The following is a 24,225-nucleotide window of genomic DNA, read 5'->3' on the forward strand; positions in this document are numbered from 1 at the left end:
ATATGCTTTGTCTTCTTTACTTTCGGTACTATGTTCTTCAATATACATATACTATTAACGGGTTTCCATACTGTTTCAGGCTCAAATGATAACGATTCCGTTTCTTCCAGGTTCTCTATAATTTTCAAAGATCTATTAACGATAATTGCAACTTCTCAGAGTAACTGAGAGGAGCGAAATCGTCGTTATTCTTCTTGCGCTGAATTACTTTTATAATTAAAAAAATTACCAACAAAACATGTTTTTGTGAACTCAGCATCATATTGAAGAAATGGCAATAGAAGTTATTTCCTTGAAGCATCTTTCTTTAAATAAACGTCTACAGGAGACGGCTGCTCTTTTCACGGTGCGTCACAGGTTATATTATGACTACGAAAATTAGCATTGGAGTTACATTTTGCATAGTGAAGCGTTTTATCTTGGCGCAGGTTTCTTTTCTCTTTAATTTCTTCTAAACCTCAAAGCCTCCGGCAAATTTACTCATATTTAGTTATTTATTGTTGCATATTATTTGTTACTTTAACATTTCTTAAAGTTACCAATAAACATGTTATACTTGAAGAAACATGTTAAGCGTTTTCTCCTGCGTGTCAGACAAAACAGAAATAACATAATTCTTTGAGTAATTTTATTAAAATGTTACTTATTAAGAAAAGAACTTAGGGAAATATAAGTAATTAACTGTTTCAAATTCTAATCCGTAGCGGAAAAGAAAATTAAAAGGCTTTGATAATTAGACCTCCGATAATTACAGCTAATTAGCTCAGAAGCACGGAAACATAAAAATAAAAATTTTGTAGGCTTTTGGTATTCATTTGAAAGAATCTCCAATTTTTAATTCTTTGATGAAAATAACCGCGTAATTCCGCCGATTCGTCTTTTCTGCCCTTTTGAAGGCGTATTACTTGCAGGTTTTTTTGTACTGTTGTAATATTGCAGTTTTATTCAGTATTTTTACTGTCTACCAGACGTATGATAGAAAACTAACACTGGTTAGATTTAATAGTGGAAACATCAGTTTTTTTCATGAAAATATCAGGTTACCATCTCTGCAGAATCAAAAACGGTGTTTAAATTTTTTAATACGCTACACTACCTCTAAATGTAATACAAATACATCTTTTATTGTAAATAAGTAACTTAATTTTTAATTCAACTGAGAAGAGAAAAGAAGGAAGGATATTTTTTATTTTCAACCAATATCACACATTAATTTCATTTATTTGAAAGTTTATTATGTATTATGTGCGTAAAACAAGCTTTTTAAAATTTTCGTAAAATCTGTTTGTTGTTTCTGAAGCTTTTTTATTATCATAAAAGATTAGTTGAGTTAATTACTTTTTTTAGATGATTTTAAAGCAGATTATGAAAAATAAATATTTATGCGTAAATAACATTTATACGTTTCTGTCCATACATTATTTCTGTTCTTTGTACGGTGATTAACCTTCCTGCGAAAGAGATTATTAGAATGTAATCTTTGAATTAAAATAAATTTTAAACTAGCACAAACTGGACAATTTACTGAATTTCACTACTGAAATTAAATCAAATATTAAAATCTAAAACAAATTTTCCCTCTTCAACATTCTTCAAGCAGAATAAAAAGCTATTCAAGAAGATTCTAGTACTTATGAATTGAGTGCATTCTTCTAAAATTTGTATATGTACAGATTCTCAAAGAAATAAAAATACTTCTCAATAGAAAAGGAAAAAAAATTGTTTTATTAAAAAGATGAAAGAAAACCCACAGATTTTATAGGTTATAAAAAGAAAGAAACAATACCATTGAATTGATGGTTTTATAAAGCATCTGTGATCTGTCTTTATTTCACTGGACTGTTCAAATATTGAAAGAGGAAATAATTCAGTGGGTCGACTATGTCATTTTGCTCACTGTGAAGATTTGAGAAGAAAGATGGATTGCAACATAACTGTTGTGTGAATTATATATCTTTTATGTGTGCTTTGCTTTCATGCTACACAAACTGTAAAATTAGGAAGTATATATTTTAGCAAAGATGAGTTTAGTATAAATTCATGCGTATTCTACATAACGTATTTAATTTAATTTAGTTTTAATGACTGAAATTAATGCGAAGTCTTCGTCTATGTAGCTCATTTCCCTATTCACACAACCGGAAACATGGCATGAAAACGTAATGATATAGCTTGCAATGCACAAAATAATTGTTGCATATCCAGAGATTGTAAATTCTGTCGCAAATATATTCATCGTTATGGTGTTATCGGATAATTCTGAGATTATCAGATGGAACTTAGATAACACTAGCAGAATGGCCACTAACACACTAGCAGATTTATTCTGATATAAAAAATTGTGAATCAACGGAGATTTGACATTAATTTAATACATAACAGGAAGCACAAACCTTTTTCATACCTCTGTTATAAAAGTATTTATTTATCGCATAATTCACGTAGATCTTGCTACTATTGTTACTACTGCTACTACTATTTAATACTGAATGGTTTGATGTGCAACAAGGCTGCTTTTTAAACGCTTGTATAACACATTTCATTTCATCATTCGGCACATTAGGTTTTGACGTTTGTTTGAAAAACATTGCTTAAAACTATGACACACACACGAAAAAATCTGAACAAACTATCTATGGTAATAACTGATACCAAGAACACCGAGCATTCGCACCCAAAATTAAGAGATATAGATGTACTAACAACAGAATAAAAAAAATAAATATCTTAATTTTAAGCTAAATTATTTAAGCTAAAACCTTGCTAAAGCAAAGCGAATTTGAGTGTAGTAGAATCCTGATTATGAGATCTAAGATGTATTTCACAAAGCACTGAAGCCTGATTTATAGTAGTAATATTTATCGTTGTTATAAATGGATTTCGTTGCAGTAAAATTCTCAGAAATTTACAAAATACATATTATCATTTCCATCAAATGAGATATTTTTTCTCTTGGATAAGTTTATGCAATGTAATTTAAGGGACCTACTCACTTAATTTTACTGTTTTAGAGGCTCTAATTTTACTATTTTATATAGTAACATACAGAATTATCTACGGACTTCAATGCGCAACAGCCATGTCTGTGTTTTATTAGATAGAACACATTCGTTATAAAATACTTTTCTCATTCAGCAAATCAATTTTATGATCCTTCCCGAGTAATTCCCCTTTTCCTGATTATCTGACCAAACTTTAATACCATCACTGATAAAAAGGACGAAAATAAAAAAAAAATTAAATACATTACTATTAAAATAAAAAGAAATCCTGCCGCATACAGCTTGTTAAAGGGGACTCATACACCTCAAAACCTATAAGATGTTCGAATAGGTGACTGTTGCAAGAATTAGGATAACTTATTTATTTTAAAAGCAATTACTACCAACTTTTTACAGCTGACTACATAATATAGCTGCTTTCTGAAATAGAAATCAGAAAGTTTGTGTTGCCACAAATATTTTATAATTTAATTCGCTTTGGGACAACATTTTTCGTCATGTTTCCAACTTGCGCGCTCAGTTTAAAACATTCTGTTTCATAATTTAATTTCATATTTAATATATAGCTTTTATAACATTTGGAAACTACTGTGAACCTAAAATTCTAAAAATTTCATGTTAAATTTTTATTTTATTTTGAGTTGAGTTTGTAAATGTATTTTATTAAAAAAATTTGTAATGTCCATAAAATTTTTCAATTTTAAAATATTCATCAGATTGTTGGTTCAGTTAGAAAATAGTGCCCATATAAAGAATTCCATCCAATTTCAAGTGTGTACCATTAGCCATTTTTAAAATATCATGCGCGCAAGGTGGAAACATGGCAAAATATTTTGTCACAAAGAGGATTAAATTACAAAAATATTTGTGGCAACACAAACTTTCTGGTTACTAGTTTCCAAGCAGCTATATTATGTAGGCAGCTGTAAAACGTTGGAAGTAATTGCTTTTAAAATAAATAAAATATTCGAATTCTTGCAACAGTCCCATATTCGAAGATCATTAGGGGTTTAAGGTGTATGAGTCCCCTTAAAACGTATCGCAGGAAGATAGCAAGTCAAGTGAATACCCTTGGTTTTTAAAGGAATACGAACTAAACTGTCTATTCCAGAAATATAACTGAATCTACAAAAACCGAAGAAATACCAGACATTGTACCTAGAGTAGTCTATAGTAAGGAAAGATTTTAATGTGAATCCTGAAGATATTCGAGAGTTATGAATTAAAAACTATGGAAAAGTAGTGAATAATGAAAGTATGACAAAGCAAATTTGATTAAAATGGTATCTAAGTTCGATCAGATCTGAGATCAGTTTTGAGTTCTGATTGAGAGGTATCTGAATTAGATTCCATTTTGTCTTGTAATTTGCATTTTAAATTAACTCCATTTGTTTTGCACAGGTTTTAATTTTTCTCATGCAGCACCAAAAATAAAATTTAATTTTTTTATCAGGGGTAAAATTTAAATTAGATAGGACTTCAAGTTTACGAGACTTCCCTTTTTTAATTATAAATTTGATTACCGGTGAATGTTTTATAACTTAAGTGAATAATGTTTTCTGAGTTTTTGCGTACAGCTCTACTAGTGTTTTCTTTCAGTTCGCTATATAAGTGTAATTTACGTTATCGTACATGTTTTGATTTGATTTTGTTTATTTTGCACATTTTTACTTTAATAAGATTTTTTGTATGTGTCGTATATGTTTCCATTTTATTTTGTTCATTTTGTACATTTTTACTTTAATAAGTGTTTTCATTTTTCGTGTAATTTTGATTCAAAGATTTGGATAACATGTCTGGGAACCTCTTCAATAATGTACGACTACCTGAGAAATAAATTTTGTAAAAGGAAATTAATTTACAACAGTTTAGAGTCTTCGAGTGTCGAGAGGAACAAAACATATTATTCAGCACTCATTAATCAACTCAGTTTAATGTTTTAAATACTTATCCCTCGGCAAGCTCTGTTTGAAGCTTTAAATAAGAGTGATTAATTCATTAATTTTTAATTTATTATTTTTCATAACTTCTTTAATTTTAATGATTACATCACTGTTTTAAAATTTATAACTTCCCTTACATAAAGCTTGGATTGCCATCTTTGGCTACTCTAAATTTTTCCTTTTACTTTTAAAGACATCTTAAATATTCCCCTCCCTACGTCTTTTCCGTCAAATAGGATAATTCACTTCTTTTTGAACTTAATTATCCCTTTGAACTATATATATAAAGAAAGAGAGTTCAAAGGGATATATATAGTTCAAAGGATTTATATAATATATATTATATATATATATTATATATAATATATATTATATAATATATATTATATATATATTATATATATATATATGTGTGTGTGTGTGTGTGTATGTCGTAAGATTTACTTTCATTTCAAGAAACGGAAGGTCGCGATTAAATAACTTAGTGAATATTTACTTATTGCAATAAGAGTCTATACTCAGAACACTCAGATTATATATTTAATGGGAAAAAAATATAATTTACAGAAAAGCTACTAATAAAAAAAATCTGCAGGTTTCAGATTTTAAATTACGTTCAAAGGGGCGTTTTTTTAACGTTTTGTGTGTTACCTTTATTTATTAAATATCATGTTCTTCGCACTTAAACCATAAAATTCAGTTCAATAGCAATGTCGCATAATAATTTTTAAATGAGCATATCTTTAGAACTTCCGATGCACAGTTTCGCGCGCTGGAGATAAAAAGGTTTTTATTTTCACCGTAGAGTGTTGCCATTGCTCGCTTTGAAATCCTTGAGTTTGTTAATCAAAAATTCGTTTTAAAGTATTACAAAATAGGAAATCGATAATAAAACAAATTTCAAATTTGGTCTTCTACATGCCCATATTCATAGGAGGATTACGTCATTCAAAATTATATGGCTCTATGTACCGTTGTTTTATCACAATGCAAGAAATATACATACATTTATGCAGATTTTTCATTATTTAATTTCTTCAAATATAATGCAGGACTCTAATAGTTGGTGGCAACAGTTTGAAAAGTGAAACGGACATTTATAGTGATTTAACGCAAAATGGCGAAACGAAAACAATAGTCCTAAAGAGACAAAGCCCCTTTAGACTAAAAATGATTTCATTCCTTCATTTTCATGGAATTTAGAAGTAAATATGAAATGAATCACTATTTCAAACACACAAGACATCTAATTACTAACACTTTAGTACACTACTTAATTCATATATTTATGTTCTTAAGGAGAAAAGGTTAAATTAGTTAAATCTAGTATAGGGAAATCCACTGATATTTCTTTTTAAAAAGGGAAAGACTTTCCCGTTAAGTGATGGAAACCTCCAGCGAAGCGTTAAACTACTGTTAAATCGCGCGATCTCAAGGGGTTAATTATGTGACATTTGCAAAGGCAGAATAAATCTGCCACAAGCGCATAATATCTGCCGACAAATACAAGGACACCCATCCTTTGTGATCCACTTTACAAGTCTAGCCTAGGAAAATCATTTAACTCAGAAAGCAATTAAGCGCGACTTTGGCTTTTACTGCTTCGGCAAAGCTCCGAACCTCATTAAAGCATTTCAGCTATAAAATACTTTCGAATTACGCCGGGAGGGAAAAAAGGTCTGCGGACCTAGAACGCCAGCCCATTTTATGCATAACGCCACTAAGCTTAACTTACAATGCTTTACTGATATAGATATATACATCTTTCTCTCTCTCTCTCTGTATATATATATATATATATATATATATATTAGGAATTTATATAGGATTTCTCAAGAAATATGTAAATCTCTAGAGACGGGATCGATTTTTGAGAGCCTCATTAAGCTCCTACTCTTTGATATATTTAGAGAGTAAGGAGACATTTTTCTGTCAAAAATGAAAATGATTTTCCGGAGTCGTTCTCTACAGCGCAGTATTCTACGAGGCTATAGCGAAACCACGAAAGACCGTGAAAACGTTTTTCATATATTTCCAAGATATTGCAAATTTTTTCTGTCATTTTTAGTACTGAATTAATTGTATGCTCCTATATAGCATGTGCCTATTATTGAAACATAATGGCATCCGGAATGGTTTTATTTATACATTTTTACTTATTCATTCTTCTTTTTCTTTTTAATCTCTTTTTGAAGGTACTGAGAATCTGTAGAGACATTAGGATTTTTTGGAAGCAGGGAGGATGAAAAATTAGCAACCGCCTTCGCCGGGAGTCGAACCACGGACCTCTGAAATACCGGCTTAGTGTGCTGACCACTACACCACGAAGGCAGGAGAAATACCTTACATATTCCCCCTTTTAAAGGGCGACTGGGTTTTTTTTGGGATCCAATCGCCAAATCCTTGGTGAGGAGAATCATCATCTAACATCATTTTAGTTCGGGCGCCACTAGGAGGGACATTAGGTATTTTTTTGGAAGCATGCAAGATGAAAAATTAGCAATGCCTTCGCCTGGAATCGAACCACGGACCTCTGAAATACCGGCTCAGTGTGCTGACCACTACACCACGAAGGCATGCTAGGAAGACGGGAGAAATACCTTATATACTTCCCCTTTTAAAGGGCGACTGAAGTTTTTAGGGTACCCAGTCGCCAAATCTTGGGTGAGGAGAATCCTCATCTTACATCTTTTTACTTCGGACGCCACTGTGGAGATATTACGAATTTTTTGGAACCAAAAGAGATGAAAAATTAGCAAACGCCTTCGCCGGGAATTGAACTATGGACCTCTGGAATAACAGTTCAGAGTGCAGAACCACTACACCACGAAGGCACGCTAGGAAGGCGGAAGAAATACCTTATAAATCTTCTGAATTTTCAAAATCTTTTGTCTATTTGGTCTGCTTAACTGCATTCACAAGGAAGTTTAGAAATAGCACATAAAAGAATGTCGAGTATTCTGTCTTTTACGCGTGATAACTACATTTTATTGACTGGTTAAAGGATAGCAGCATAACAAATCTATTTGAAAATACTGGAGAAAGCTGTGCTGAGCTATACACGACGAAAAAATTGCAGGAAATAAAATATCCATAGTGAGACGACTTAACGTAGAAGGTAAGGGAAATCTGGGAAGTTTCTTATATGCGATGTCGATTATGATAGGATGATAGTTTCAAGAAGCAGCGGTATGTTTTAAAATATTAATGTTTTTGTTAAAGCAGCAGGCATGGATCATAGCAGCTGTATGGTGAAAGATGCAAAAAAGCAGCAAGGATGAACAAAGCAAGCATATGGTCTGTAAGAAGACAGCGAAAATTTTACGAAAACCTGTGGTGCGGAATTCGCTTTCTGTCGTTTCGCCAGCAGTAGGGTGGCGGATCCAGTTGGGAGTTAGCATACCCACAGAAAAGCCTCACTGTTGTAACTAGCTGTAATTTGTAAAGCCATTAGGAATTTTGCTGCTAAAGATATGAAAAATGTGCAACTCCAGGCTTCCCAAGTACTCGTCGAGTGCCCTTCCAGTTACAACACGAAGAAATGCGGAAAAGGGGGAGAAAATACCTTATAAATTGAATGCGTAGAATGCAAATGTTTACTATAGAGTCTTTAAAGTCAAATAGATATATATTCAAATTATCGAAAGTAAAGCAGAAGGTAACACTCTTCTAAAAGTTAACGGTCTAAAAAGGCAGATGAGCAAATATGACAGAAATAAATGAAAACATAAATACAAAATATAAATATAGATAAATAAAAGCTAAATAAATGAATTACGCAAAATGAATTAGTGCATATGTTAACGTGAAAGACCGAAATCCTGAGAGCGTCGACATTCTCCGGTGAATGCCAACGTTCACATAGTCGCTGTCAGAAATATTTGCTATATATTTTTATTTTTCATTTGCACCGGCAAATGCCGATATTCACCATGCACTGATGGTGAATATTAAATAAAAGTACTTTTGTTACGTTTTTAAAGCACACTTTATTACTAAAATGTATTTTGATATATGTCAAAGTAGGAGAAACCTTTAGTAAAGGCACATGTAATTAAACTTTTGATTCTAAAACGAACAATACATTCTAAATGAGAAAAGAAAATAACACCTATAATGAACTTACTTAATTGATGTAATAAAATAATAATGTACTAAGTAAAACAGAGTAAAACCATTGTGTAGAAAAAAGCTGCTATCACCGATATAAACATCAGGAAGATATAAAGAGCTTATTGTTATTCAAGTCATAGAAATTTATTTATAAGCTTATTACTGACTTAATGCGCGATAAAAACTCTGAAGGAATTGCAATTAATTAATTATCTAACAAAATAATTAATTAAAACTTTTTAATTTCGAGTGCAACTAACCAAATTCTTATTGCAAAACCTGCGTACAAGAAATTATGCTTCTTATATATTACACAATGCAATATAATGTATAAGGTATTTCCTTTCTTCTTTCCACTGCCTTCGGGTTGTAATTGGAAGCATACTCGATGCGTATTCGAGAGGTCCAGGGTTCGAGTGGGGGGTGGTGGACGATAATTCGTCAACATCAGGATCTGGCGATTATTTGCTCCCTCTTTCAGAAAACCTTCGCAGTGTAACGATAGCACACTCGGACCGCATTCGAGAGGTCTCGGTTCGAGTCCCGACTAGGGCACTACACATTTTTCACGTCCTTTGCTTCAAAATAAACTAATCACTCTAAAAATTGTATATATTGTTAAAAAAATTAATAACCTTGCAGAGTAAACAGGAGACGTAAGAAATGTGCAGTGTCCTCCCCGGGATTCGAACCCTGGATCTCTCGAATATCCATCAAGTATGCTTCCAAATTACAACAGGGCCCACCAGCGGCCGAGCGGTAAAGTCGCTGAACACTGGTAGTTCGGTCAGAGGTTCGAATCCCGCAAACGAGCTGGCTGCATGGGCGTTTTCGTGGTTTTCCCCATGTGTAACGTGTATACGAGCCAGTTTTCCTTAGAAAGTCCTCCACGAAGGCATCCCTTTCCTTAGGCAGATAGCTCTAGTATGCTTTGCCATAATTAAATACACCACCAACAAATTACAACATGAATGCATGCGGAAAAGAGGGAGGAAATACCTTTAAATTTCTTATTTGTCAATACAACTGATCATTTGTTTCCGATGATTGTAAAAAGTTAGATTTAGCTTCAGTCAGAATAAAAGAAAGTGAAACATAACTTTTCTTAATCCTTTATGTTATTTTTCGAACTTTAGTTAGAGGAAAATTCAATAAGCTGAAAATCACTTTATCATAACAAGAATAATTTTTCAAGTGTCACGTTCCATTCGTTTTTCAAGCGAATCCTGAGTAATATTTCTTTGGAAAAAAAGATATTTTAAGTTTTCAAGAGAACAGACACAAAAAATAACTCAAACTTTCCGTCCACCTGATCAATAATATTTCTAATGAGAAAAACTTTTATTCCTTCTTTTAGATTCATACTCTTCTCGTAAATATTTGAAAAGCCTAATATTGTGTCATACATTAGCGAGTATATCGTGTTACATATTCGTCATCAGATTTTATGTTTGTTATCAAACTTTATTGCACATCAACTTCAGAAAAAAAAAACCACTTTGGCTCCCTTTTTCTCCTTCCAATAAGCATATTTTATTTGCTTTGAGACCGATTTCAGTTTAATTATAACATATTTTGTTAGCAAAATTATCACAGGTATGTCAGGTATGTATGTTTAGTTAGGAGAGAGTTTCAATTGATTTTATTGTCAACATATTCAATAATTGGGTAGCCTGACTTGATTAATTAATCTATGATTTTTTTTTTAAATTTTGTAACTTGTTTTGTTTTAAACTAAACATGGCTGATAATAGTTAGTGTGCTTATAACATTTACTGCATTAGGAAATTATACAGATAAATGTACAACTTTGCAAGCATTTTCTTTATGGAACGTTATATTGAATTTCTTTTGATACTTGTAGAGTATCTTATATTAATTAACCAGTTATTATGATTTTGGTCTGTTGGACCAAACTTCCCATGTTGACCAAACTTCCATGTTGGACCAAACTTCCATGTTGGACCATGGCACTTCTGTTGACCAAACTTCCATGTTGGACCATGGCACTTCTGTTGACCAAACTTCCATGTTGGATCAAACTTCCATGTTGGACCATTTCACTTCTGTTTTCCGTGTTCTTTACCAGAATGCAAATTTGCTTTGTATTTAAACTGAGGGTTTTTAATCTCAATGAGAGAGCTTTTTGGCAGTCACCTCTCGCAGTCAGCGTACTTTTCTCCAGCTTTGCTTAAAACTGATATTTACGGCTTCAGCATTTTCGCTTATTGATGAGTTAAATTGCACGCCGATAACATATCTTTTGACCTAGCTCATTCTATTGTATGTATAGCCTCAGACTACATTATGAGAGTTTGAATTTAATTGCCTGTTATTGTTTAATTTAAATAGCCGCTAGTGGTGGTTTCACTTCTTACAAAAATCCTTCCTTTATATTCAGTTAAGACTACATTATTAGAAAAGGTTATTTAAAACCGTTCTCAGTGCTTTGTGATTATATAAGACGTAGCGATAACCTGCAGTAAATCTAGTAGGGTCTGCAAGATTTTTAACTCTAGATACAATAGCAACCGTACATATTTATCTGATATTCAGCTATCAGTTCCAATTTCTGTTATTTTTCTGTCTAAACATTTCAAGGCTTTCGCAAAGATTCTTGACTTCTCATCTTTCTAAATGCTTCAAGGCTTTTGCAAGGATTTTTGACTTTTCACTTTTCTAAACGTTTCAAGGCTTTTGCAAGGATTCTCGACTTTTCATCTTTTTCACGGGTTAAACTTGAAGCATTTATACTTGCGTTTTATTGTCGCAGATTTCACTTAAGGTTTTGATTTAAAAAATTAGGGAAAAATTAGATTTTATGCTCATGAAATTTCATTTGTTTTATCATATTTAATATAATTTGAAGACCAAATATGAATTCCTTTAATACAATAATTAATTTCTAGCCTAAAACTGACAATCGAATGCTTTAGTTCTTTAGATACAATAATAAGTACCTTCATATCTTCAGGACTGAAACGTTCTCTCTTATTTAATACTAAACTTTGCATAAACTGAGAGACGCTTTGTATTTTCCATAAGCAGACACGTCTGACAAAGCATTCTAAAATGTGTTTAGCATTCTAACTTTTGAATCTCTCTAAGTGTTTGAAAGTTCGAAAAAAAACGCGTTTTAACTATTGTTTAATGCTCTAGAATGGATTTTAATTTCAGACGAGACGCTTCTTTAACAACTAATTCAAATAGTTATAAAATTTTAATAATACAGGTCTTCGCAAAAACTCAGACTACGAAAGATAGCATGAATTAGAGTTTAAACATAATTTTTTTTTAGCAATGGAGGACCCTCAACCAACTTTGGCTTAGCAACTGCAAATCCCAGAACGGCGGTCACTTTATTATGGAGGCACCTAATAGGTAGGCCACATTTGCCTCCTGTGAAGGGACTGACAGTTATAACCATGCCTTCTGCGTTATTCGAAACCGGATCCTTTGGTACTGCAGTCGGATCCCCTGACCACTATACCGTCTGGGCGGCACATAAAAATGTTGTGTTAAGCATTTGGAAGAAGTATTTTGTGCTACATTTATATATCACTTTATATATTTATATAAGACACTTTTGAACAATTAGGCGTCGAAACGTGCTAATTCCACTTTTGGCTTCCTCAGACAATAACAGTGTTTTTTTTTTTTATTTGATTCTCTTTTCACTTTTTTAAATGCATCAGCAGTGAGAATTTGGAATTGTGCCAATCAATTCAGGGTGAATATGATTTATTATCAGTGAGATGGTTTCCCATTCTTTGGAATTTGATAAATGTAAATAAAATAAGATAACAGCCTAACACTCTCCTCGGGAAACGGCTTCTCGTGAAAATGTCATTAAGGTAGTCGTAACAATAAAAGAAAATTACTCGTAGGAATCAAATGCGGCTGTAATGGGTAAGTTTTATATCGCTATGTCATTTTATCCAGTAATGTTTCACAGTGAAAGTCTCGTCTGTTTTTATGGATTTGCTCTAAATGTTTTAGATTCTATTTTTAAGTGCTACAGATGTCATACCTGAATTTGTCTTATCTCTCTGATTTTACGTAGATTAGTACTCTAAAATCCAAAAGAAAAAATATTTATCTCTAAATTTGGGAATAATAAATGTTAAATTTTATTTAGAAAGGGAGTCACTATTAGAATACTAAACTGATGGTTTTGATAAATGATAAAGTGCATAAAACTGTAGGCATTAAAATTTATATCAAAATACTTAACACGAATCTGAAATTGAGTATCAGCCCAAAAATATTTAGGTAAAGATAATAATTATTTTTTTTACATATGTAAAGACTACTTAAAAATGTAGGTATATAACATAGTAACTGGTGTGCAAATAAAATTCACACGTCATTACATTTTAACTAAAACAAGTTTTAAAAAATTTCAAGTAAACACAAGAGTTCTGTGAATTGCAAATTAAATGACCAAAACTATCTTAAATTTATTATGAGATTTTCCCCTTGATTTCACTTAAAAATGCTATAGCACAGAAGCATTTAAGAGCAGTTATAACCTTTGTAATTTAAATGTAGCAATTACAATTCATTAAAACTCAATCACATCCCGAGAGAAATTTTGCATTGTTACGTTTTATATTTTTCTCACATTATGAGAGTTTAAAACTGTCGAGCCGATGTTTAAAAAATGATTACAATATGTTATATGTGAATCTTTATAAACTAATATCGAATTATTTAAAAATCTGCCTGGTAGAATAAGAGCAAAACTTTATTGTACAAATGAATCTTTGCAGAGGTATGCGAAGATTTGGTTGCTGAATATGAATAGGATACTTTATAGCATAGTGCATATTTGATTCACCTGCCCAAAGAGCTAAGTATTTCAGATACTCTGTAGACTATTCCCTTTTTTCATTCTATTTATTTTCTCTAACCAGTTATTTTATGTTAATTATCATTAGTCTTTCTCGCTTTCCGTTTTCATGCCAGATTGCTAGTTTATATTTCGAGAATATTCAGATGAGGTAGGAAGAGCTATATGTAAAGGAAGGCTTTAGACTGTTGAATCAGAACGTGTTCCGACCGCGCTGATGTCCGCGTTAGAGTAATTTATTTGTGGCGTTGCAGTACTCTATGATATTAGGCTTGTCACGCCGATATTAGGTTTGACCCAACTTGCCCGCATTTTCTCTGTGTAAGCTTTGTACTAAATTACAGTTTACTTCGTATACTTTAAATTCTTGACTTTTAATTTATGCCATAAATGCTGGCTGGTTCTGTAAGCCCAAACTGTGCCTTCTGTTAAATTATCTTAGTTAATAAAAAGGTCATTTACACCTTTTCCCAAGTCCCTGTTATAAATTCCATGACATAGCGATAATTTTCTTAAGTCTTTCAGAGTTCTCACTCAGTATATGTTACCGAAGAAGGAGAGATTCTATAACTCTTTCAGCATTCTAGTTTCATGTACCTATTTCAACGTTCTATGTTCTATTTCAGACCATGTTTTCGCTGATTATAATAGCCAAACAATGCAAGTAAAATCAGTCAAAAAGATAACTAAGTAATTTTGTTTACTGCTGTACACTTACATTGGTATTGTTGTGTGCGTACGGGTTCGTAATAGATTGAATGCACTAATCCAGTAATAGGTTTATAAGGTATTTCTCCCGCCTTCTTGGCAGGCCTTCGTGGTGTAGTGATCTGCACGCTAGGTGCGTATTCCAGAGGTCCGTGGTTGGATTCCCGGCGAAGGAGTTGCTGATTTTTCATCTATCCTGCTCCGAAAAAACCTAATGTCTCTGCAGTGGCCCCCAAACTAAATGGGTAGTGATTGATGATTCTCCACATCCAGTATTTTGCGATTGGGTCCTCTAAAAATCTCAGTCGCCCTTTAAAAGGGGGAGTATATAAGGTATTTCTCCTGCCTTCGTGGTGTGGTGGTCTGCACGCTGAGCGCGTATTCCAAAGGTCCATGGTTCGATTCCTGGCGAAGGCGTTGCTCATTTTTCAATCTCTCTTGCTTCCAAAAAATCCTAATGTTTCTGCAGGTTAATAAAATTCATTTTTATCAAAAGAAATATTTCAGAACCCTGGAATTTTCCACAGGCAGAATTAAGAGTGTAGAATTACGGTTTTAGCAAACAAATTACATTTATTCAATTTCAATACTTATTACGGTGGTGCGGGACCGGACCAAAATGTCGCCAAAGTTGGCAACAAAATAAGTCGCCAAAACCGCAGTCAGCTTGGCTATATCTCACCAAATTTTCGAGATACCCATTTACTCAATGTTAAAAGCCCTTGCCCCTGTATTACACAGAAAAATACAACAATTTTAATTGTAATTCTACTAAAGTTACCTATCTAAATATAAAATTCCTAACAATATTATATAGTATGCCCTATTTGACCACTTTATACTTGCTATTGCTTTTTGTTTCAGGGTTTGTGATTGCCTTCAGTTCATAATGTTCGACATAAAAACGTTTATCATCTATGTTAAGATTTAAAATTTATACAATTATATACCTAAAAGCAATTACCTAATTTTTATACAATTTTAGTTTAAAAACTGTTAGCTTTAAAAACATGATTCTTTCTTCTAGATAGACCTACCGGCGCTTCAAAGTGAGGAAAGTGACGTGTAGAGGAATATCTTAAATGTATCAATTTTTCAATGTCTTTTCAATTGATTGGCAGCAGCTCAGAACATTAATCTTTTAATTCTGCTTATAAGAAATATGGTATTTAGAGCTATTATGTAATCCAATTTGAATCACTTGCGTCTTGATAGTTTTTTTTTTCTGTTTGCTTTACTTCACACATATTAATTCGCGATTAATGAGGAGCTTAGTTGAGGAAACTCATTTAAACGTCCGTGAATAATAAATGATACCGATAAAGAAATAAATGTTTTCCAGAACACATTACATTTTAGAATTCTCCAGAGATTTTAATGGAAGTTCTGTTGTTATTTAGAAAGATGTCAGTTGTTTGAAAAAGCCATTAACTAATACTCTTTTTAATGCTTATCTAAAAACGCACGTGAAGAGCCATTCATCTCTAGATTCTTATTTTTCATTTTTTTAAAACAGCTCCTTTTAATCATCATTTTTAAGCATTTTTTATATTACTCTCTTCGACGGCTGGGGAATTATATTTTATTTTCGGCCGAAGGCAAGGAGTAGTAAATTAAGAAATGGAAAAAGGAAAAGAGTAATCTCAAAGGACTTATTCAGTCATTTCCTAACTTATGTAAATCAGTTTTTTTCCGCTTGAGACATAATAGGTGAGCGTCGATAAAACTGAAATTAGTTTTGTAAATCGTTGCTTTCTCTGGGAGTAAGGAACTTCCAGGCGTTATTAAATTATTTAAGAATGCCTCAGACTATACATGTTCTCTAAATTTTTATAATTGCTTTTACGGCAAACTAGCCTAAGTTGAAAATTGCATTTCAGATATTTTATAGGTTTTATGCTAATTTTATATGCGGATAAATGAGATTTTTATCTAAATTTATAATGTGTTCAGATTAAAGATGAAATGAAAGTTAGCTATTGATGCTTTCATTGGCATTTGTTAAAGTTCTAAACATATTTATAGAACAAATGGAACATTATTCAGAACGAAATTACCAACTATGGAATATATCACAATTAAGATCTTTTGTAAAACAGCACACAAATATTCATAATAATATATATTTTTTTTAATTTTCTGGTCATGGACTTCCTTTGACGGCTTAACTTCAATGGCCATGGAACAAAAGGTCATGGAAAGAAAGGTTCTTAAAAAAGGTCAAAGAACAAAAGGTCATGGAATAAAGAATCATATTTAAATAATAATAAGTCGCGCCACTGGCTAATCGCAATATATATATATTCGACTAATTCTTTTAATTTTTTCTACAATTCTTTCATCTTAAAGTTTCAACTATTGCGCAGTCTTCCCTTAGACCTTCTAATTCCTTTAGGACAACACTGTTGTACGCTAAATAAACTGAAACAATTCTATCAAGCAGTGTTTTCCAATGGGGTCGGTTTCGACACCCTAGGGGTAAATGACGATAGCCGAATATGCGCAGGAAGTGATCGGCATGATCAAGATCCCTCTGATTTAAAAAAATATTAATAAAATTGTTAATTTATTGTTATTTATTTAAGTTATATCAGTAACAATAATTAAAATGTAGTAAAAAAGCATAATAAGATACAGTAAGGAAGAAATCATATAAAATAAATATGAGGAAAAATACGCAAAATTCTTATATATATTTTGAAAATCCATAAATTTTTCTAAACAAAATATTCTTTTGTGCACTAAGCACAGAATAAAAAAGGAAAACGCTGGAACACAAGAACCCCCCCCCCAAATGAAAAGAAGAAACAATGTCCTCAAAACACGCATTGTTATATACATGCAAAATTTAAAAGAACATTTTAATATTCGCTTCGATGACATTGAAATCATGAATACCAGTATGGCTTATAAACCTACAGTATATTATTTGATCTTGGCATTATAATGCAAGAACATTTGATTACACTGAAGAAGGATAGTCAAGCACAAGGCTTTATTCAAAACACATGAATACGCTTAGTTTTGTAATTTAAAATTCACCCCAGAGATATACCCCAAAATAAAATTTGTTACCGAACCAACGTTACTGACTTTTTTGCATGTTTTTATCAAGGGAAAAGAGACATTAATGAAGTCACCAATTTACTACAGAAAACACGATGCAGGTTGAATAGTTTCTTTGAACTATTTTACTGTTTGATTTGAAGGTTGGAGGATAGGATATTCTATGGTAGAATATAATAAACAGCATAAAGCAGAAAGAGCTTAGCACACATATTTAGAATAATAGTTTTGTTTCTTGCCTTGTGACAATTGCCTTTAAATATGTTTTAAACTAATCTCAATTAAACACAGCCTTATATTCCCTTTGATTCATTCACTCAGACCACAATTTAAGAAATTACACCAGAAGCAAGAGAGTTTAAAATTAGCAAGAATTTACTATAATTTACGGTTTCAGAAATAAGAAGCTGCCTCGCTGTTTGATATAGATCTGATTAAAGACAGGTAGTATGTTACAAAGGTCAAATCGAATACCCTTGGCGCTTTAAGGTTTTAAAGCGCTTCCCTTGCAGTGATTAGCAGAAAGTTGTTGCTCGTTCTTCAAATGACGTTCTTTAAGCGTCAATGACGTAAGCGTCCGATTTCAGGGCTTGGAGAAAACCAGCTAAATCCCGCATCTAAAGGTTCCATTATATGTTATATGGTCCTTCTGCATCCAAGAGCTTTAACGTCTTATTGTTTCTGAAATACACCAAACTGACGCGGCACATAATGTAAAACATTCATGGACAGTTAGAAGATTGCAGTAACTATGACGGGATTATTTTATAATAGAAAATTAAAGACATGCATAAATAAAAAACCAGCCAGTCCCTGTGTAAGATGAATACATTTCAGTGTCAGTTCCCTTTAGAAAGTCCTCCAGGAAGGTATACGATCTTAGGTGAAAAGGCCTCGTGTGCTTTGCTGTAATCAATTAACGAATCAGTTTAAGAGAGAAGAAATTTTTTTCGTTGTTGTCTAGATTAAAACAAGCTTTAAATTCATTTCTGTCATCCATAGAAAGAACTTTTCAGTAGCGGGCTCTAGCCTTTTCCTATAAAAGGAATTGGCATTAGCCAATTCTTGGAATTGGCATTAGCCAAGCCTTAGAATTGGCATTAGCCAATTCTAAGGACTTAAATTCTTATTATTCTAAGGACTTAAATTTAAATTAGAATTGGCATTAGCCAATTCTAAGTCCGGAATCGATGGTCTCACGGAGGCACCTAATTGGTTAGCCACCGTTGCCTCCTATTGAAAAAACGGACAAATTACATCCATAACTTCTTCGGGATTCGAACCTGGGCCAATCGGTATGGCAGTCCGTGTCTAAACACTTTCCCATCTGGCAGCAAAAAGCACTTTCTTACTGTAGGTATACTGCTTATTTTGTTTTGAGCAGGAAAGTTTGTTTTCACCATCCTCTAAGTTATGTCGAGCATTCATACATGTTTTTATTTAAAAAGATCACACTGCCATTGATACTACAGCAGGGATGGAAGACTTTTCTACCAGCGAATACATATGACATTGGTTAAAATTAATTTCTGTTTTATTATTCTGCATTTTCAAGAAAAAATGATGAAATGCATATATTCTTTCTATTCTTTGTGCCACCAAAGTAAAAATAAGCACATTTATAAATTTGATAGCATCAGATTCAGCTGCGTGTAATATGCGTTAGAAAAAAGATGCATTTAATCTCGACTAAAGTTTCCAGAAATGCATTTGTACGCTATAGGTTATCAGGTATTTCTCTCGCCTTCTAAGAGTGCCTCCGTGGTGTGGTGGTATGCACGCTGGACGCGTATTCCAGTGGTACATGGTTCGATTCCCGGCGAAGGCGTTGCTCATTTTTCATCTCTCCGACTCGAAATAACCTAATGTCTCTACAAGGTACCAAAATTAAATCTATATAAGTTGAAATGCATAATAATTTGCTGCCTGAAAACAAGTGCTAAATATTAGAATAGGAAAGCATTTCATAGGTTAATATTTTAACACTACTAAAAAGATTCTAAAACCTCTAATTTTACATGATTCTGCTTTTTAATAATTCTGTAGCTCAGTGTTAGAGAACGAATATTTTGAAATTTTTGAACTAAGCCTTTGAGAATAAGAACAAGTAGAGCATTTCTGACATGAATAAATTAAATTTGACGTCTCAAAAAGTTTTACATAATAGCTTGTTAATTTCTTTCTTTTCATTTACAAAATGTGAAAGATAATTTGTAATAAGAGAATTTTAAGCAAATTAGGTATGTTAACTGTAATTGGTTCTTCTATCATTTTCCTTTGTACAATAGAAACGTTACAAAATGTTATTTGAGGAAAAATATTACTGCAAAGCCTAAGGTTTCTTCTTACACGATAAAACAGAACCTGAATAAAATAATGCGAATGTTTACATGCAGTGTTGTCTTTAAATATCATCCATCATTAGTTCGTCAAAACTGGAAAAAGATTTTGATTTAATGATCCAAAATTGCAGTATATTTCTTTAAATGGATATAAAAGAAAGAAAGTAAGAAGTAGTTCATTTTCATGCCTCAAGTACACTACGCAAATAAAAAATATCAAATTTTGAAACAGCCATTGCGAAATGAAAATTTCAAAATGTTCGTGTAATCGAAGAAGTCTGCTGAGAAAAGAGAGAGACACGGGATTCCATCTTTGATTACTTTTCAGAAAATAGAGGAATATTTCCCAAATTTCGAAACTGATAAAGCATTCTAAATTTAGTTTCAATAATAAAATAGTGAAACAGAAAATAAAATAATTTCAGGGATATATAATATCGTCGAAATAGTTATTGCAAAGAGAAGATACATCAACAGGAATTTTGTTACTCGTTTTTCTATTAAGAAGATTAATGAGTTTCTTTTTCCTCTTGCTCAATGATTTCGCAATCAATATAAGAGTAACTTGTAATTTGTTTCGACTAGGGCATAAAAGTGTACAAAGTTGGATTTTATTTTAAGAAACAGGAGGCAAAGCTTAGACTTTGCAGCAGAAGGATTAAATATTTTCTTTCAAATCTTTCTTCAGTTAAATTAAAAACTGGCTAAGAAATACTTTGAATAAATATTAAATTTCAGTACTTTTAGGGGAAAATTTTCCCCATTATTAGGGGTCTCTGTGCCATGTGAGACTAATTTTAGGTAAGAAGACAAGAGAAATTTCAGATAAGAATTTTATATACCACATTCCTGTCATCATAAATTTTAAATTCATTTATTTATATATTACATACTGCCAGTTATCTTTATTTACTCTTATATTTAAAGGAAATATAAGAGTAAACTATCGATGATATTTTTATTTTTTATTTTTGTTAAACTATCGATTATCGATTTGTTAAATTATCGATTGTTTTTGTTAAATTATCGATGATAAAATTTTAAAGAAGGCTGTCTTTTCTTCAAGATTGAATATATTACTCGACATCATTTTAAATATATTAGTAGGTTCCTTAAAAAAATGAATCTTAAATTTCATTTAAAATGCCATTTAAAAGTTTTTCTATGTACTTTGTATTTCGTAATTTGAAACGAATTGTAAGATAATACTGTTACGTGAGTACGGGTTCGTAATAGATTGAATGCACACAGAACCGATGACAGCTTGATAAAATTCATTTTTTCAAAAGAATTACTTCACAGTTCTAGAACTATCCGCAAAAATATTCGCACAGCTCTTCATAGTATCACAAAGTTACGCTTCAGACTACTAAGGACGTTAAACACAACTCAGTGCAAATCCCATCTGAAGAGAGAAACAAACACGGAGACATCTCAATACTCCAGACCACGCTGAACTAACAACTACAACTGAGAAACTAATACACTCTCCAGTCTTATATAGATTTCTCCGGCCGCCGAGAACTTTTCAGTAATTATACTGTATGATGTTAGCTGTTGGGGTTCCAAGGCCGCGAATCAGAAATAAATTAGATACATTACAACGACCCTGGCTGCTGCTTCTGACCAGATGCTTTAAAACAGTCTCGAGGAAATTTGTTTGCATATTGGCCGGCATGACGCCGCTCTCGATATGTTATTCTTTTTATTCTGATAAATTTAAATTAACTTCACAAAATGTTGACGGAGGTTTTACTGCATATAATACATGATTTTGTTTGTATTTAATATTAACGGTATACAGCAGTGGAATATCAGCCACCAAATATTTTGCACAGCTTGGGTTATATCAATGTAATTGGTGCAGCATATGTTGTTTACTTGTTTGGTATTGAAACAGACTATGGCAAAATTAGACACGAGCTTTACAATTCGTATTTTCAAGCCGAATTGGTTGCTGTCGTATTTGCTCTTAAATGGATTGATGAAAACCTGACTTTAAAAACATATATTAATAGGTATATACAGACAACATTATCTGGTTTGAAATCACTACAGATGCTGATAACACTAATACTATTTTGGTCTCAGATCTAAAAGATCTGCTTGTAAAAATGTAGAAAATACATGAAGTGGAAATGAACTGGATGAAGATCCCTATTGGTGTTCTAGGCAACGAGAGCGCCGAAATGCTGGCCAAAGAGGCTGCTATGAGTAATATTGAAGATGCGTTCGATACCTGAAAAGATTTAATTTGGAAAATAATAGACTGTAATTTTTCTAGTGCTGAAGGCAATGCACGACATTTCTTTGAAGACTGCGTATTATTGCGACATGGTAGTATAACGGAATCTGTTGCCGCAGGAAAGAGTTTAAATTTGCAAAGAATTTGATGAACTTTATAAATCGCAATAGTACAATTTTTAAAATTTTGACTAGACGTTTTTAACTGTATTTTTGTTTTAATCTTTGTTGGGTTTGGATGTTTGACCCAGTTTGGCAACTTTTCGCGATTTATCACCAAATTTGGCGACAATAATTAGTCACCAAAAATCGTTGCCTGCTTGGTGATATCTCGCCAAATTAGATAAATAGTCATTTACTCAGTGTTAAATAGACTGTTCCCTGTATTCTTATTTTTCTAGCAGAACATGTTCTCTTTAGAATTTCATGTTACGTTATGCAGAAAAATACAGCAATTTTACACATAATTTCACTCAGGTTATGCGTACAAAATTCATAACAATACTTATTGTTACCTTTAAATAAATTAGAGGTGATTTTAAAGTTTTGGAATCTCAACTCGGGCTGTTAATTATACTACTGATTTTTAAAATCTCTTATTTTGTTTAAATGAGGAAAGGACCTTACTCTATTTAGACAAGCTCAAAATCATTGAATATAGATTAAAAAATACAGTTCCAATTAATGAAGACCTTGCATTGCTGAATTTTAATTGCAACAACAACAACAAAAATTGCTTACAAAAGTACTTGTACCAGATCTGGTCTAGAATTCGAAAATAATTTGCAACATGACTAAATTGTAACAATACTTCTTTCGTTAGCTTAGGATCTCTACTTCAGTTGAACATAATTAATGGAACAATTTTATATATGATATCACTTGTTATGCACGATGAACAGTTTTTTCCAATGGAGGAATAGGTCTATATCCAATAGTGATATGTCGGCAGGCTCATACTGGTTATATGCAGTAAACCCCACCTAAAAAGATCCTCCATAGTTACAGGAGATATTGGGTCCGTTGAAAAAATTATCCCCTCAAACATGTGACTTTTAATGCAGATAGATGTTTGTTTATATTTTCAGAAATACTGATTACTTCATAGCTGGTCATCCAAAGGAGGTCGCCATAATCAGAAGGTTTCATTGTACTATGTATCCTATCAAATTAAGTAAATTGCATCGTAAACTATTTCATGAGAACCTTTTGTTCGTATTTTGCTTTCTAGATTTCCAACATGAGTCTTCATCAGAATTAAAGATATTTATAGAGGTGTTCCAATTAACAAAAGATATGCACAATTTGTTCTTGTAGGAAAAGTATTTTCACTAAGTCAGTTCAGAGAAAGAAACAGCTCTTTCTCATTATGTTATACTTTTGTCGCGAAGATAAATCTTAAAAATTATCTTATCAATTTTTAATTGCCTTGTGATGCAATTCAGAAGAGACTTCACTCATTTTTGCCATTCATTTCATTTCATTTTTGCCAAGGAAACTCGTATCTGTAATTTTCGAAGATAGCACGATACGTATTTAGCAAAAAGGCTCCAAAATCCTTTGGGAGTTTATCAGGAAAATAATTATGTCATGGAAGCACATTTTGGAGCATGTTTAAGTTTGTGTTAGAGATGTATTCCGATAGGAGAGAAATTGTATCAAAATAGACCTCTTATGCTTCTTTGACACATAATTTTAGGGCTTTCGTTAATAAGCTTATAAGGTATTTTTCCCTCCTTTCCGCATGTCTTCGTGGTGTAACTGGAAGCGCGCTCGACGCGTATTCGGGAGGTCCGGAGTTCGAATCATAGCTAGGTCACTGCACATTATTCTCGTTTAGGGATCGATATAACTAATGGCTCTACAAGCTTTATGTAATGAATAAAATTACAGTAGATTTTATAAATAACAATTCTTATTTCCTAATTAATGCTTTGCCACTAATTTGTCGTGAG

General features: G+C 32.3%; 1 protein-coding gene and 1 long non-coding RNA gene across 5 annotated transcripts in view; one reads left to right on the plus strand and one right to left on the minus strand.

Moving 5' to 3' along the window:
• LOC146993006 (uncharacterized) overlaps positions 1 to 24,225 on the plus strand; it is a 316,316-nt gene that overhangs the window by 192,022 nt on the left and 100,069 nt on the right. Inside the window, exon 1 of one of the 2 annotated variants that reach the window (XR_015039184.1) lies at positions 12,866 to 12,967. The exons of the other annotated variant lie outside the window; for it this stretch is intronic. This is a non-coding gene — a long non-coding RNA (uncharacterized LOC146993006). Of the gene's footprint in view, positions 1 to 12,865; positions 12,968 to 24,225 lie in introns of those variants that run through there. 2 annotated transcript variants of the gene reach the window in all.
• LOC118194993 (uncharacterized) overlaps positions 1 to 24,225 on the minus strand; it is a 510,033-nt gene that overhangs the window by 190,100 nt on the left and 295,708 nt on the right. The window lies entirely within an intron of this gene.

This window comes from Stegodyphus dumicola, chromosome X2 (genome assembly GCF_044657685.1).
Source record: "Stegodyphus dumicola isolate Sdum_Otavi_A_Nest chromosome X2, ASM4465768v1".
Lineage (NCBI taxonomy): Eukaryota > Metazoa > Arthropoda > Arachnida > Araneae > Eresidae > Stegodyphus > Stegodyphus dumicola.